Genomic DNA, 16,611 nt, shown 5'->3' on the forward strand with positions numbered 1-16,611 from the left:
ACCTAGAGGGACAAACTGATGACATCTTCTCTCCGTTATTCAACCTTCGGGACATTTGCATGAGATTTCTACAGAGTGAATTGTAGTTTTTTGGACCTGATTTGTTAAAGAGAGAGCAGAGATGTGGCGTGTTCTCTGGGTTGCCCTCTAAGTTACTCCTCTGCAGATTAGTTCCCCCCCTCTCCTCTCTCCCTCTCTCTCTCTCTCTCTCTCTCTCCCCCGGCTTGCTCGCTCTCTCCTCTCTCTCTGTAGTCGAGCTCCACTAAGACAGGGCTGTGAAGGAGCTGATCCCCTTTGATTCCCTGAGACAGAGAGGAAGAGAGAGAGAGACGGAGAGAGAAGAGGGAGAGAGAGAGGGGGGGATGGAGGATTCAGCGTGAGGCCTCCTCTTCTCCTCGTCCTACCATTGGAGTGCACTTGTTTCTCTCACAACTTCTGCATTCTTCCCAAGGCGAGAAGGAGGGAGGTGCAGGGAAGAGAGGGAGAGGGAGGGAGAGAGAGGGAGGAGGCGTGAGGGGAGAGGAAGACGAGCCCTGCATACCGACATGGAGCCGGTCCAGAAAAGAAAGTGAAAGAGTCGGAGGAAAACGGAAAGAGAAAGAGAGAGAGAGAGAGAGAGAGAGAAAGAGAGAGAGAGAGGGAGAGAGAGAGAGAGAGAGAGAGAGAGAGGGAGAGAGAGAGAGAGAGAGAGAGAGAAAGCTTGGAGAGCCTGTGCTGAATCTCTGCCATGTTATCTAAGAGAATTAAAGAGACCTTTGGCTCACACGTGTGAGGTTCAATTAAAACTGTAAGACTGTTTCCAATTATCAGCACATTACTGTAGGTGAAGCGTTTAAAGACTTTCTGCTGTTAGGAAGGAAGGGAAGAGGAAGAGGAGCAGAGGCAGAGGGATGATGGGTGAGGGGGGGGGGGGGATCAGAGAGTGATAGCAGAGAGACTTCTGCTTCTCGGCTGCTGCTTCTAATTGATTTGGTCTCTTAATCCCTGTTGGATTGAGTTTAGAGGGTTCTGCGGTTGATTGAGGCGTGCGGATTCACTCCGTGGTGAGGTCATTTAAATAGACCGCGGATCAGCCGCCGCTTCTGTTTCCCCCACCCCCTCCCTCGTGGATTTAACTCCCAGATGACAGCCAGGACTTGAGTGTGTTTGGACAGATGATCAGGAGGTCCATCAACTCTCTCTCTATGTGTGTGTGTGTTTGTAGAATGCTTGATTGTGTAATAGCGTTTGTCGCTTAAAACACCCGGCGACCACGCACACCCCCACCCCCCCTCGGCCCCTTAAGGCGGACTGGTGCGGCTCCATTCACTGGCGGCGGGGGAGAGAGACGCTCCACAGCAGGAGTGACTGTGATGGGACTCTTGACATTATGAGGTTAAGCACAAAAGAAACATGTATCGAGGCTTAGCACCGGACTAATATTGGAATGTGACCATGAAAGACATTCCTAATCTGCTCAGCCGAAATCACATTAACTCCCCTAATGCATTTTCACAGAGCTCGGGCGAGCGAGGGGACATTTGAAATGGGGAAGTCTGGTCTCTGCTCTTATAGGGGGGAAACAGAAGGAGAGAGAGAGAGAGGGGGAGCAAGAGTGTGTGTGTGTGAGATAAAAGGCGAAAAAGAACAAAAACATGCTGGATTCTTCCCTGACTGGTCACAGATTCTGCCAGTGTGGTGTGAAATCATTGATAGCAGCAGATTTTCGATAACAAACACAGTCTTGATGTGAGCAGAGTGACTTTTCCCCCGCCAAAGGAAAATACCAACCGGGACCATTCCAACATGAAACAGCTCTAAGAAATGGGGGCCTTTCTGAAATGTGAAGCAGAGCGGGACGCCGGCAGAAGACTGATGATTGGCTGCCAGGATCGCACTCAGACCCAGTGATCATCACGCCGAGCACGCAGGAACTCTCTCTCTCTCCCTCTCCCTCTCCCTCTCCCTCTCCCTCTCTCTCTCTCTCTATCGCCCGGCGCATCCCCAGGGTAGACCAGAGAGAGCTCGATCTGCAAAGGCTAGGAAAGGAGATAGGAGAGCAAGCGAGCCAGAGCGAGAGGTGGGCTAGGAGCTCCTTTAGAGAGAGAATTAGACCAACTTCAGGGCAGCAATCCCACTGACACTGCACACACTCTCTACCTGCACTCCCTGACTCAAGGGCTGGATTTAAATACACTTTTTGTTCGACTTAAATGTGTGTTTAGCGCCCGGAGAGGCTGCACCGTCACACAACAGAGAATAATGATGACAAATATTGGAGGTTACACCAACACCTAATGCCTGCAAGGCCTGTGTTTGGGGTTAATGCCCACCATCTTTACATCTCCATACACTGAACTATAATAACTATAATAAGTGAACATCAAAGTCTCATTCATCATAGAGCGTCGCCTTGTATGGAGCAGCACATCAGTGTGACGTTAGCGATGCGTTGTTATGAAGGGTTAACCCGCTGAAAGCCAATTTAATGTGACAACATCTTAATGAGCTGCTGCATAGGGAAGAGCCTCACTTTGTCTGGTGTGAAAGCAAAAACGTCACATCGGCAATTAATTATCTGTGTTAGTAAATCGTCTGTTTAAATAAAGTGACTAATCAACTGATGAGCTAGCTTAGATATGTACGTGAGGAAACGTAACGCCTTAAATTCGGCGCCGTGTTTTACAAATTTCCACTTATATTAGGCTGCTAAAGGCTAAACCTCTCAAACCTCTACTGGCCAGTGGCTTTAAATTAAAAGAACACAGGCGCTGAGCTGCACCAGAGCAACGTTTCCCCCCCAAAACACACTGGAGTGGAAAATTAGCTTGGCAAAGGCGTGTAGTGTTAGTCTGGGTAAACTGTGTGTGTGTGTGTACCGCTCAACCTTAGCGTGGATTTACCCCGATGTGCCCAAATTAAAGTCTGCTCTCAGGTACACACACTTCTCCACCCTTGAGAGGAGGCAAATTCACCCCCCCACCCCCTTTACAAACAACACCAAAGAAGAAGAAGCTGGACTTTTGCTTCAAATCCACTTTTTGATTTAAACGATCAAAGTCGGGACAATCTAAGTGGAAGCGCGGCGTTGGCAGTCACTTACATCATGCTGCATGATTTCCGGGTATTGCAGCTCAGGCTCACCTTTTGCTACTGTTTTCTTTTTTCTTTTACACGTGCAGGTTTAATTTGCCATCTGCTGATATCAAGCTTCCATCAAAGGCACTGCAAAACAAAACTAGCTTCCATACAAAGTTTTCCCACTCCGGTCCGCACCCCGGATTCTGAGTTCCTCCCTTGATATTGGGAGATAAACGTGGCGTTGCCGAGCAGCAACAGCAGCTGCAGGCCACCAGATCATCTGCAAGGGCCGAAATAGAACAAAAGCAGATAAGACGCTAATCCCCAATAATGACAGAGATGGCTGCTCCGTCTCCATGGGAACGGATGAGGGTCAGTTACCCGCCTGTGTCCCCATGTGACTGAGACGCAAGGAAGGACATTTGTAGCTTTTTTTTTGCCACCTTATAATTTAAGATAGAGGACTTGACTGAGGCGGCTGACAGGAAGTTCCCTTCTCCGTCTTCCCGTCACTTCCTGTTGACAGCCGGAATACACATTTTCACAGCGGGAGACAACACAGCGGCCTAACCCTCGCCAAACGTCGTGTCGCATCCTCATCAGACAGGTGTGTGTGTGTGTATATGTGTGTGTGTGTGTGTGTGTGTGTGTGTGTTTGTGTGTGTGTGTTTCCTTTTACGCAAACACAAGCATTTTCCCCGGCAAATCTCCAAATTAGCTCCACTGATAAATTGGTTTGCAAATGTATACTGCCAGAAGACGGAATGAAACCACTCCAGAGGGCTCCACGGCTGCGTTTTGATTTCAAACATTGCTAGAAACGCCGAGGTGTGAGCGTATAAAAGCTTTTAGAGTCCTGCAGAGGTAATGTGGAAATGCAGTCAGGGGGGAATTTGGTTCCTATTAAGAATTCACAGATCTAATTATGTCTTTCAGACTCGGCTACCCCTACGCCTCCATCATTCAGAGGACCCGACCGGTGGAGTTTGGAGAGACGGATGGAGCAGAATAGGCAGGAGTTGCTGTGAAAGAGAGAGAGGAAGAAGAGGAGGAGGAGGAGAAAGAGCGCGGGGGAAGAACAGGAAATGAGTCGGCTTTTGGTGGCAAGCGGAACGCTGCTCTTATTATTCTTCGGATCGGCGCGTTAATTGACAGAATCCTCCATTCGTCTTGATCAGGCGTAGAGCGGCGGCAGTGTTTACATTGTTAGCTCCGGCCCTGTTTGGCCCCAATTATCTCCCTCTTTAATTCAGCGGCGCCCGCTTCTATCAATCCTCTGCTTTATTATTCACAGGAACGTTTGATTTAGAGCGCCATTTACATTTAATAGGGTAAACATTGAAATTCACAATTGCAAACGCGGCCGGCGTTGTTGGATCTTCCTTTGGTTAGATTAGGCTCGGCTTGCAGAGGGGGGAGGGGGGAGGGGGGGGAGTGTCTGCACGCGCCAACCAAGTCCCTAGAAATCACCTACATAGTGTTTATGCAGACGCTGACTGCACAGGTGTGAACGCTACAGGCACACACTTCCAGTACACACACATGCTGGATAAGTGCACACACACACACACACACACACACACACACTGTACAAGAACATATAAACTGAAAACTCCTAAACTAAAGTGAAGGATTTAAACTCTAGTCTAAGACGTGTGTCCCTTTGTAAACTCCTCCCTGTGTCACTTTGTTCCCCTCGGTGTTCTGAGCTTCTGTCTGGCCCGAGTGAAGCACATGTTGGGATTATTGGATCCTATTTGGTCATGTTTCTAAACATCTGCCTGTGTAAGACGTCAGATAAGCAGATTTACAAAACAACAGCTCAAAATACTGAAGTCACGACGTCGCATCCCCGAGGAAATGAAAGTGTGTTGAGCCGGTGTTGGCACGGAGCAATCGAGTCGTGGCTGCAGCTCGCCGTCATTTGGAAAGTGAAGGAGCCGACTCAGCCACCAAGCAGACGTGAGTGATCATCAGTGTCAACATGTCCCTTTGGCTCCTGCATCCTTTCTCTTTTCTTCCATTGATTAGATAGAGACATAATTAAAAGCGACAGGGGCCAAATCAATAACGATCCCTCGCCCTCCCCCTCCCCCTCCCCCTCTCCCTCCCCTCTCCCACCCTGCCTCACCCACAGGCAGAGCTGCAGGCCGGACCACCGTCTCAGCAACATTCTCTCACACACACCTTTTCTTGATTTGGAGACTGAGTGTGTGACAGTCCAGCAGCAGCAGCAGCAGCAGCAGCAGCTCTTATGTAAGCTCGTAGTTTGGACCCTCTGCCTGGCTCGTTCTCTCCTTCTGTCCCTCTCTCCCTCTCTCCCTCTCTCCCTCTCTCGCTCTGTCACTCTGGCTCTCTCTCATGCGTTTGGCTCTCACCTACAAATGACGGATGGAGGGATGAGTCAGCGAACAGCTCGTGTTGGATCTAAAAGAGACTCCCACATGTCCTCGTCTCCCCATGCTTCCATATGTCCTCCTCGGAATTCACATCAACAAACCAGGCTCATTGGCTGATTCATGGTGCAAAAAGGACGAGGAAGATGAGGAGGATGCGGAGGAGGAGGAGGAGGAGGAGGAGGAGGAGGAGGAGGAGGAGGAGGATGCCGGTTGGAGTGCAGCACAGAGGTGTCGTGCTCAATTTGTAGTGATGAAAACTGCGAGGGAGCCAAGTCGGAGTTGTAACGTTTGCCAGGGAGATTCCTGTTAAAAGAAGAGCGGGAGCGACTCCAGCCGGGCCTGGAACACAGATCTGCTCCACTATGTCACACACACACACACACACACACACACAAGGTGGAACAATGACAGCAGTACCTCTAATTGCAGGCAGAGTGTGTGTGTGTGTGTGAGTCCATGTGGGGTCCCCCCCTCTGTGTAAGCTCCTTCAGAGGGACAGAAGTGTAGCAGTAGATTAGTGGGGGGGTTTGGAGCTGATGCCCCGTGGCGTCCTGTCTCTGTGCCCAGCGGTCACTCACTCCCTGGATCAAAACCACTAAATCCTCACTAGATCCAGGCTGTGCTGTCAAAGAGTGACAGTCAGACCCTCAGTCAACACACACACACACGCACACACATACACCTAGGCGTGCATCAGACCACAGTGAGTCCGGTAGTTTCTATGTATTCTGCTTCTGCGTTTCTTGGATCTTCTCTCAGCTCTCATGTCCACAGGGTCTAATCACAGCATCTGTTGAGATCAGCAGGACGACATCAAAGAAAAGGCTCTGGGTTCGTCTCTCCGCCTGATTAACTTCCTCCGTGTCTTTGAGTCCAGAGAGATTTGGAAAACACAGAGTGTGTGTAAGCGAATAAATGGCGGTTAACAAATCCTCCAGGGTCGTTATGAAAGCTCGAGTCGTGCCAGAGCTCATTCTTCTGGATTTGGAGAAATTGGATTTTATCAAAGTGAATTGCTGAATTGAAAATGTTTTTATTAGATTCAAAAAAATGGATTCACTGCTGAGAAGAGTAAGAGAGTGAACTTTATTCATCTACCTTTGAAATGTCACTGGGAGGTTTGGATTCAAGCAGACTCCTGAGCAAACGCCCTGCCTCCTTGCTCCGTCCTCTCCCCTCCTTCCTCCTCCCTCTTTCCTCCTTCCTCCTCCCTCACACAGAAGAGCCACCAGAACGGATCACAGGTACAAACCTGGTCTATCTGCCGTCTGTGGTGCGACCCGGCAGCTCGCTTCCTATTACAGCCTGATGATACCATCAGATAAGCCCAATCACCATCTCAGCTCCTACACACACACACACACACACACACACACACACCTGGAGCCCATCAGGTCAATAACCACACAGTCCCAATCATACACAACCACAATCCTTCTCTTCAGGAGCCAATTCCTCCCTCCCTCCCCCCCTCCCTTCCTTCGTTCATCCTTTCCTTCTCCGAGGCCGGATCGTCATTCCGGACACATCTGCCAGGAGTAAAGTGCAAAGATGTCGGCGAGGTCTCACCAGAATCATAAACAGTTCCATATCTGGAACAGGGAGCCGGAACTAATCACGCCAAGGAGAGCGATGCATCAGGAGCAAGTGGGTAGCAGCACAGGGCTAAGTGCATTAGCATTAAAAGGCTGAGCCTAAATTTAGGCCTCGCCGATGAGTGGTTGATCGTTCAGCAGAAATAGTTTGGTGATATTTACAACTGGAGAGGCATCGGGTGAGAGACTGATCCGATCCCTGAAGTCTCCTTTCCAGTAAATTGGAGCGCGGCGTGAGAGTGAAGGAGAGCGGGCGAGCCGGAACCGCTGGCCCCGCTCAGGACTGAGGAACGGGCCCGATGTCCCTGCAGCGCTCATGACGCCGCCCAGACCGATCACGAGGGCGGGCAGAGCCGAGCGTGAGGAGGAAGAGGACGCTGGGATGCCGTCTTCGTCCTGAGCTGAGGAGAGACCGGAGGGAAAATGCAGACATGGAAACGATGCTGATGAAGAGAGAGGAGTGATTATTTTTGTAAATCTGACTGCTTTGATCCCAAATTTAGCTCAAATCTACGCCTACTGATTGCACACTTATAATATCTTACTTAAATGCCTACTTAAAGAATTTACAATCCAATCAGGGAGGCTGTAAATAGACTCACCCAGGCCGCTGTGTGTGTGTGTGTGTGTGTGTGTGTGTGTGTGTGTGTTTATGTGATTGCCTGTGCGTGCTGCAACAAGTACCTGCTGTCAGGGAGGTGAGGCGGCGTCTCCAGAGAGTCGTCTGGAAATTTGTTCCAGGGCACTTGATGCCAAAACCCGAGCCGGAGTCCATCTTCCTCTGTCGATTTACTCGCTCCCCCTGAAGTGTATTTTGCTACGTTCACACACAACGGCGGGAATAAAAGGTGACAGCGGAGGAAGAAAGAAAGTGCAGGAGAGAGCTGAGGGGGAGGAGGAGGAGGAGGAGGAGGAGGAGGAGGAGGAGCAGGGAACAAAGACACGCTGATGTGTTTGAGCTGGGCGCCTTCAAAAAGGACTTGACGGATCGTCCCGGACACGTGCGTCAGATCGGGCGGACACGGGGCGGCAGAGACAGACGAGGCGGTTAAAAGGAAGGACGGAGAGAGTCCACAGAGAGAGAGAGAGGGAGAGAGAGAGAGGGAGAGAGGGAGATGGAGAGAGAGTGAGTGAAAAATGAATGGAGTCTTCATCGACCCTGAGGTGGATTGATAGCTGCTGAGCTGTGGCTCCTCCACGGGGGGGGGGGGGGCCGGCTCACAGGCCTGACTGCTGATGAGCCCGGGCCTGCAGACGCACACACGCACACACGCACACACGCACGGCGAATCAACAACAAACATCAGCAGATAAATACGCCGCCGACATTTTTTTTTTTTTTTCTGCAATAATGGAGGCGTGCTCATCATTTCAATTACACGGAATTAGAGAAACATGCGAACATGGCAGCAAAGTGCTCTGCTCGGCTGCAGACGCTGATGGAGCTGCTAATGCTGATATCTGCAGGCTTAAGTGGAGGTAGCACTCTAGATGCATGAGTGTGTGTGTGTGTGTGTACGTGTGCACTTTGGAGTGTGTAATATGTGTGTTTGCCTGTAGTACGCATGTGCCGGTGCATGCGTCGGCGTGTGTGTAAGTGCAGAAAAGAGCATTAAGCCAGAGAATTAATCAGGCATCCAAAGCTATGAAGTAGCTGCAGGCTGTAAACGGCTGCTCTCACATCTGGGCAGAGGACAGCAGAGTCCTTATGCATCTAATGGCAAAGCTGCCATCATACAAAGCACACGGACCTCCACGTATAGAATCAGAGAGGAAGAGAGAGAGGAAGAGGAGGGGAGAGAGAGAGTTAGAGGGGGAGAGAGAGAAGAGAGGGAGAGAGAGGGAGAGGAAGAGAGAGAGAGAGAGTGGGAGAGAGAGGGGAAGAGAGAGAGAGTGAGAGTGAGAGGAGGAGAGAGGGAGAGACAGAGAGACGAGAAGAGAGGGAGAGAGAGAGAAAGAGAGAAAGAAAGAGAGAGTGAGAGTGAGAGGAGGGTGAGAGGAGGAGAGAGGGAGAGAAAGCACACGGACCTCCACGTATAGAACATGTGCGAGGGAGAACAGGGGGAAGCGGTTAAATAGGTGATTCTGTCTGACGCCGCTCGTCTTTCAGCGCCGTTAAACGTAAAATCAAACCCCTGCACACCAGCAGATGTTCCAAATGGGTTTTAAGAGGACAAACGGCCGAGGTGTGAAGACAAGCTGTCGCTGCCGTCGCTGTTGTTGTTGTTGTTGTCACTTTTATCGGCTTCCTTCCTTTATGGGAGGAGATCCGAGACGTTTTAATGTTATTGCGACAATCTCCATTAGCGCTGCCATTAGCGCTAATTTAACACGCATATAAACAAACTTCACTTTTCCCAGATTTCACCTCATCGCTGTTTGTGTCCATTAGCTTCGGTTCTGCTTGAAGCTACTTTGCTGCGTTCCCGCTTTGACCCTCCCTCCATATTCCCAAAAGCAAAGTGGCGACATGTTCAGGATCTATACAGCGGAGTAGGACATTTTGGCGTTGAATGCAGTTTGGAGGAAGTTTTGAGACGCTCCCTGATCGATAAGCTACCGTCAGCTAGTTCTGAAGTTACCTAATGTAGCTTTAAGGCATAAACACAGACTGGCAGCTGTACAGATGCCAGGTAGCCTTATTCAGCATAAAATGAAAGTTTGTGTCTTTGTTCCCATCCTGTTTTTCCCAGAATGTCTCTCTCGCTCTCACTGAGGGGCGACGAGCTTCAAACCAGATAAAGAACATGAAGCAAACGCAGCAAATTCACACATTGTTCTTCATTATTTCCATTTTTCTGGTTACATTTTGATCTTTTCCCTCTTTGTCTCTCCCGTGTTCTCTCCATCTTCTCTCTCTTTGATGATGGCGGCTCACGTCTGTTTCCTGATGCACAAACACTAATGGGAAATCCTTCAATATTGCATGTGGAGGCCCTCTGGGTGCTGTTGATGGCCCCGTTGTTAGAGGTTTGCTGTATCTGAAAAGTGGTCAGCCGGCAAAAGCAGAGAGCTCGCCAAGGTGTGAATAAGTGAACGGAGCCGGAGCGAAGAGGAAAGGAGCCTAGTGCACGAACAGGAAACGTTCAACTTCACAACAAAGCAGCTTTAGAGCCAAAACAATAAAGGTAAACAACATGGTGTTTTAGTGAACTTGATGCTCTCTTACGGCTAATTTCTATTCCTCTAAAGATTCCCTGTAAATGATGAGTCAAGCTGATTTGAAATTGTGAGAAAATCCACCAAAGAGGGAGAAAAAAACAGCACGGTGTGGCATTTTTCTCCTGGTGAATGTTTCTGCAGCCTGGGCACAAACATTAACACAGCATTCATCAAATCATATTTAATTTACTGCTGTGTAAGTTCTTTTTCCGGGGACCTTAAAGGCTTTTTAGTCGAGTCAATGCAGCCTCCACCTTCTGGGACGCCACGACAGGAATTCTGCCTCACCACCGCACGGATGGGACGGGATTCTACCCAGGTAGATGTTCCTTTGTGTGTGTGTCCGTGTGTGTCCATGTGTGTATCTCCAGTCCAGTCCCTTGTTCCACGTCACATCCTATGCAGGGACAGTGAATGGTTTTCCGTGACCTTTGTTCTCCTTGTTTGTGCTCCAGCACAGCGGCCGCTGCCTCGTCCGTCACCGAGCCCTGAGTGCAGCTCAACCTTGGACACGCAGCAAAACCAACTCTTATTTTCTCTCAAACAAGCCCTTGCCCTTTTCACAAACTCATTTCGCCTTTCATCTGCCTCTTCCGGAATATGACACATCTTTCCATTTAACCCCCCCCCCCCTCGTAGAACACAACCCTCTGGCCTCATTATGGAAACCGGAAGCTTTGTGCCCTCATGCACTCCTGCGCTCTTCTTCCAAACTGCAGGGCAACTCCAGCATCAAACAGCATGCTAATAGAGAGGGGACAGAGACAGAGAGAGGAAGAGGAAGAGAGAGAGAGGAAGAGGGGGGGAGGGAGAGAGAGAGGAAGAGGGAGAGAGGGGGGGAGAGAGAGAGAGAGAGAGAGACAGAGAGAGAGACAGAGAGAGAGAGAGAGAGAGCGAAAGAGAGACGAGGAGAGAGGGAGAGAGAGACAGAGAGAGAGAGAGACAGAGAAAGAAGGAGAAAGACAGAGAAAGACGGAGAGAGAAAGAGAGAGAGAGAGAGAGAGAGAGAGAGAGAGAGAGGGAGAGAGAGAGAGAGAGAGGTTTGAGGCTGCTGATGTGTTCAGGGCCCCAGGGATCGACCTATTTCCTCCCATTAAAGACTATTTGCTGTGATCCAATATTTGAGCGGTACTGCAGGAGAAACACTTCTACTGTAACACAGCGGCTCGGCTTTCTGCTCAAACGCATTCTGCAGTGTTTTAGACCCAAAGCACAACAAGTAAAAGCCAATATCACCGTGTGGCTGTGAGTTGAAGTAAAGAGGTCACCGGAGGTCGCCTGCATGTGTGATACAGTACGTATTTGGCTTCCACAGGCAAAATTGCCTCGGCGACAAAGTGACTTTGAGCAATGAGGCCGGGGGCAGAGGGGTCACTTCCTGCACTTTACACACCTCCCACCAGGACCGTGCGGGGGAAACACTCATTTAGTCGCCGAGATGTAAACGACACCCAGGCGCAGGTTTAGCTGCTGGAGCTCTGAGACGACAAAAACACATCATATATATTTAATCTAAGCCACATCTGCAAGTATCCCTGCATGCAAACACACACACACACACACACACACACACACACACACACACACACACAGGATTTACAGCTGGGGCCTTAAAGCTATTAGAGTCATTTAGAGTTGTACAGAAGTGTTTCTCACATTAGTATGACAAAATAAATAAGAAGTGGTGTAATATGTCACAATGCAGTTTGCCTTCAACTACATGCAGCACAATCAAACATTTAATTAGTCTGTTCCTCAATTAATTCCTGTCCTCTAATTAAAGAGGACATATTCTTTTACACTCTCAGGCTGTTTGTGTGCAACAGAATCGACTTTCAAGCCTTTAGAAGTGCAGACAAACACACAGATGCCCCGGAACATGAATGTGTAATGATCTGTTTACATGCAACTCCACCTCGGTGTGTGTACAGCCATGACACAAACAGCCTGTCTATCTGCCTGTCTGTCAGTCTGTCTGTCTGCAAGGGGGGACAGAGATCAGCGACGGACTGATTAGAAAACATGATGGCCGCCTATCTGTGGTCAATAAAAGCACAGTTATGTCTCTGCTTCATGCACCGCTTTGGAGCGGCGGGCCAATATATTAAATATTAAAGCTATCACTGAAGCGGCAGTGCTGTTTGTGTGTGTGTGTGTGTGTGTGTGTGTGTGTGTGTGTGTGTGTGTGTGTGTGTGCTGAGATCAAATGTGATTTCCAGGCACCTGAGAGGAGCTGAAGTCTGAAAGTTTGGTTTGGACGCTGACATAAGAGAATGTGCAGCCACACACACACACACACACATCACAAGATTATCCGTGTCCAAACTTCTATTACAGAAAAATGAACAACGCCATCAGTCCAGCCAACGTATCTACACAGGACCAAACATGGAGACGAGCAGCCAGCCAGCCAGCCAGCCAGCCTGCCTGCCTGCCTGCCTGCCTGCCTGCCCGCCTGTCACAGACATGAGAGCAGGCAGGCTTCCATTACGCTGTGGCCTGAGCGTGCTGATTGCTGCTGCCTGTGTCAGGATTAGTCATTGTGGCCCGGGCAGAGCGGACGGCTCAGAGCCCCAGATGATGCTGGAAAGCTATCAGCCAGCTGCAAGGGGCTGGAGTGTATTCACTGTGGACTGAATCAACATTTACGCCGGATATGCACTCACGCTGGCAAACTGGCAGGCACCGCACACACACACACACACACACACACACACACACACACACACACACACAGTCACACGGGCAACAACCACAACAAACACAGGCAGAGGGAAACAATCGTGCCGTTCCGTTAATTTTTCTGTTTCTCTGCTCATCCAAACCTTCCTCCTCCTCCTCCTCCTCCTCCTCTTCCTCCTCTTCCTCCCCCAACAGCAAAGTGGCAGGCGGTTGGACAGAGTGGTCAGCAGTAACAGGATTAGCTGGGAGAGGGAGAGCGTGACGACAAGCCAGTTTGCTGCCGTGCACTGTCATTATTGAAATACATTACACACTCAAAATGGAGCCGCCGGAGCAAAACTGCTGTCGACTTAATTACTGCGAGAGCACTCTGCGGCCGCCGCACATTTTAATAATTCCTTCTCCTCCTCAGCCGCGCTCCTTCCACACCGCTGCTCCGGGGGAGACGTGTACAAAAAAAGACACGGCGGCCTCGTGTGCTTGTGTGTGTGTTCGCTGCTTCCTCTTCCTTTTAGTGGGGCCGGCTTACAGTCTGCCCCCCCCCCCCCCGTCCCCCCTGCTGGCCCCCCTGGCCCCCCTGGCCCCCCTGGCCCCCTCCCTCGTCAAGAAAGTGTATTGATGGGAGCAGGAAGGCGCAGCAGGAAGTGCAGCCATGCCCCCGAAAAATGTTGTTGTGTATGTAAACAGTCCTCACTTTGTCGGGCTTGTTTGTGTTTGTTCCTCTCTTATATTGCTGGCGTTTGTCCGCGGCGTCTCTTAGATATGAATTATGCACGGGAGATTTGGGAATTGTTGTATGGAGTATGTGGATTTCAAAACAAGAGCTCAAATGCAGCTCGGGGCTCGTTGCATAAGTGAAACAGTAAATGTGATGAATAAAACATCTGCAGCTGACGGGATGGAAGCTCGGCTGAAGCTCCGGCTGAAGCTCCGGCTGAAGCTCCGGCTGAAGCTCCGGCTGAAGCTCAGGCTGAAGCTCCGGCTGAAGCTCCGGCTGAAGCTCAGGCTGAAGCTCAGGCTGAAGCTCAGGCTGAAGCTACGCACAAGCAAACGACGCACAGATGGAAAGAGTGCAGGTGATAGACGGAGCCCAGCAGCAAATAGACAGAGTCAAAGAGAGATTAATAAACAATGAAGTCTCCATCAGTGATGTCATACTTATTTCTCCCCACCGCCATGGAGAAGAGAATAGAACGGCATAACTGATGGATCAGTGGCAGCATCATTGATCATTAGCAAACCTGTGTACCCTTCTTCCTTTAGTAACTCACACTGGTCCCTTATTAAAGGAATCATTCAAGGGAAAGTTTGAGCTTCTGACTTCCTTTTGGTCGGTGTTGAGGTCGGGTCTGTAGATGAGTGTGTCGTCCTGCTCACTGCTCTAACTTCTCCCTTAAGCTAACCATTGTTCAACCGACCGTCTGAATATTAGTTTGGCACGAATATCAGACACAGAGCTGCAGAATCACCGCCGTGCTGCATGAGTGTTGTGTTGTGCTGCGATCCAATGTCGAGCTTCACTCGTTAAGAAATGTTTCCCAGCACAGATCAGAGAGTGAGGAGGGAGGAGGGAGGAGCCTCACATGACTCCTCAGGTGAGTCTGGAGTCAGGATGAGGACGGATGAAAGCGTGAGGATTTCTAAACAAAAGCCCAAATGCATCTTGGGTGGCGGTGGGGGCGGGGGGCTGACGCGTGAGGGAAGGAGTGAAATGTAAAGCCTAAATATATAAATAAAGGAATAAATGAGCAAGCTGAGACAACACAGGTGATTGACAGAGCCGCAGCATAAACAGACAAAACCAAACACATCAAATGACAACCGAGACAAGTCAAACAGCAAGAGACAACATGCATCAAAACATCTCTGGCACACACACACAGACACAGACACACACACAGACACACACACACACACACACACACACACACACACACACACACACACACACACACACTGGAGAGCCATTACCAGAGAACGCTTCCAGCAGCCGTTCTCAAAGGGCACTCCTCCTTTTAGAGACATCAAGCTACATTCCGGGCAAATCCTGCTGTTTCTCAGCACACGCCATGTTCCAGCGCTCCCCTACTCACGTCAAGTGCAATTAGGCCCTCCATCAAATCTTACGACGAGCAAACTGTTGCTGTGGCAGCGGCACACAGACTTCCTCCTGCTCGGCTGCTCTCCACACTTAACTTTCTCAGCAGTATCCCTCCAGGCCCAATGACTTTACTGTATAAATTATGTATAGATTCATATCCATAGCCCTGCAGCTTATCGGGGAGAATTGACAGGAGGAGGACCGAACCCCCGTGACCGGCCGGGCTCTCCATTGGTCGCACCGTGTGTCCGAACTCCCAAGGGGTGGAGGCCAGAGAGTCCGGGTTCAAGTCCGGGTAGATAAGGGGACAAATAGGATTCTGCCGCGAGGCGAAATGGCAATCCTGAGGGAGGAGCGGGAAACGTGACCCACAGACCCTGGAGGGAGGAGGAGGAGGGAGAGAGAGAGGGGATTTGAGAAGTGTGTGGGAAGAAGGAGGGAGAATAAGGTGGAAACAAGAAACAAGGCCGATTCCTCAGTACGGTCACGCAAATGTGAATTAAAATGCCAGATCTGTGCGAGAGAAGCATCAGGGGGCCCGGGGGGGCTAGGGGGGGGATCCAGGCTATGTGTGTGTGTGTGGGTGTGTGTGTGTGTGTGTGTGTGTGTGTGTGTGTGTGAACATGCTACAGTAGATACATGCAGAGAGGCTGTCAGGTTAATTTAGCCTCATTAGCATCATGGAGATGAGAGAGAACTAATTATGGGTTCAAGCACAAGAAAAAAAGATTAAAAATTCAAGAAAATGTGATAAAAAAAAAAATGAAATTGAAAGAATTAAAAAAATGTATTTTTTAATTATTGAATTTTTTAGCTTTTTCTTCATTATTGCCAATATCAATCCAATCTAATCAAAGCTGATCTGTGTTCAAATAAAAAATCTGTTTAAAAAGTTATAAATAAAACACAAAGAGCATAAAATGTGATTTAAAATGTTTTCTTCAAATAAAAACCCTGAGTTATTTCTCTCTTTCATCATTTTACCTTACAGAATATGGTTTCCTATAAAAACACTGAAGCTCCACTCTTCTTCTTCTTCTTCTTCTTCTCTCACACTGGACCCTTTATTAAAGGAATTCTTCAAGGTAAACTTCCTCTGCCTGCTCTCCTGTCCCTCTGCCTGCCCTCCTGTCCCTCTGCCTGCTCTCCTGTACAGAGGGACACATATGGCGTGTAGATCTATCATATTGTAATAAGTGTGTTTATCTGCTTTCAGACGTCTCCCTGGATGAGATAAATGCTAGCACCTGAGGTCACGGGGGAAATTAAACAGATTATTTTGCGTACAGATGGCAGAGGAGCGCAGACTTCTTCTACTTGTGAATTCATGCAATCAAAAGTAGAGCGGCGGCTAGACGAAGAAGAAGAAGATTGATTTTTAGAAACGCACTGTCTCAGTTTGTGCATTTCCTGCTACTTCAAAGCTCACAGAGCGCAGAACACACAGAGGAGCTCCACATGAGGCCTGGACTCCAACATTACTGACTTCAGTGAGAGGCCAGTGAGTACTTCACTAACGAGGAAGAGGCCGGCGTTCAAAATTCTACTTTGGTGAAATGACAAGCAAGAAAAACTGAAGCATCTAAAGGTGAAAGTACTTCTGAGCGGCGAC

This window comes from Genypterus blacodes, unplaced genomic scaffold (genome assembly GCF_046128005.1).
Source record: "Genypterus blacodes isolate CSIRO-AG114 ecotype Tasmania unplaced genomic scaffold, CSIRO-AGI_Gbla_v1 ptg000222l_1, whole genome shotgun sequence".
NCBI classification, from domain to species: Eukaryota; Metazoa; Chordata; class Actinopteri; order Ophidiiformes; family Ophidiidae; genus Genypterus; species Genypterus blacodes.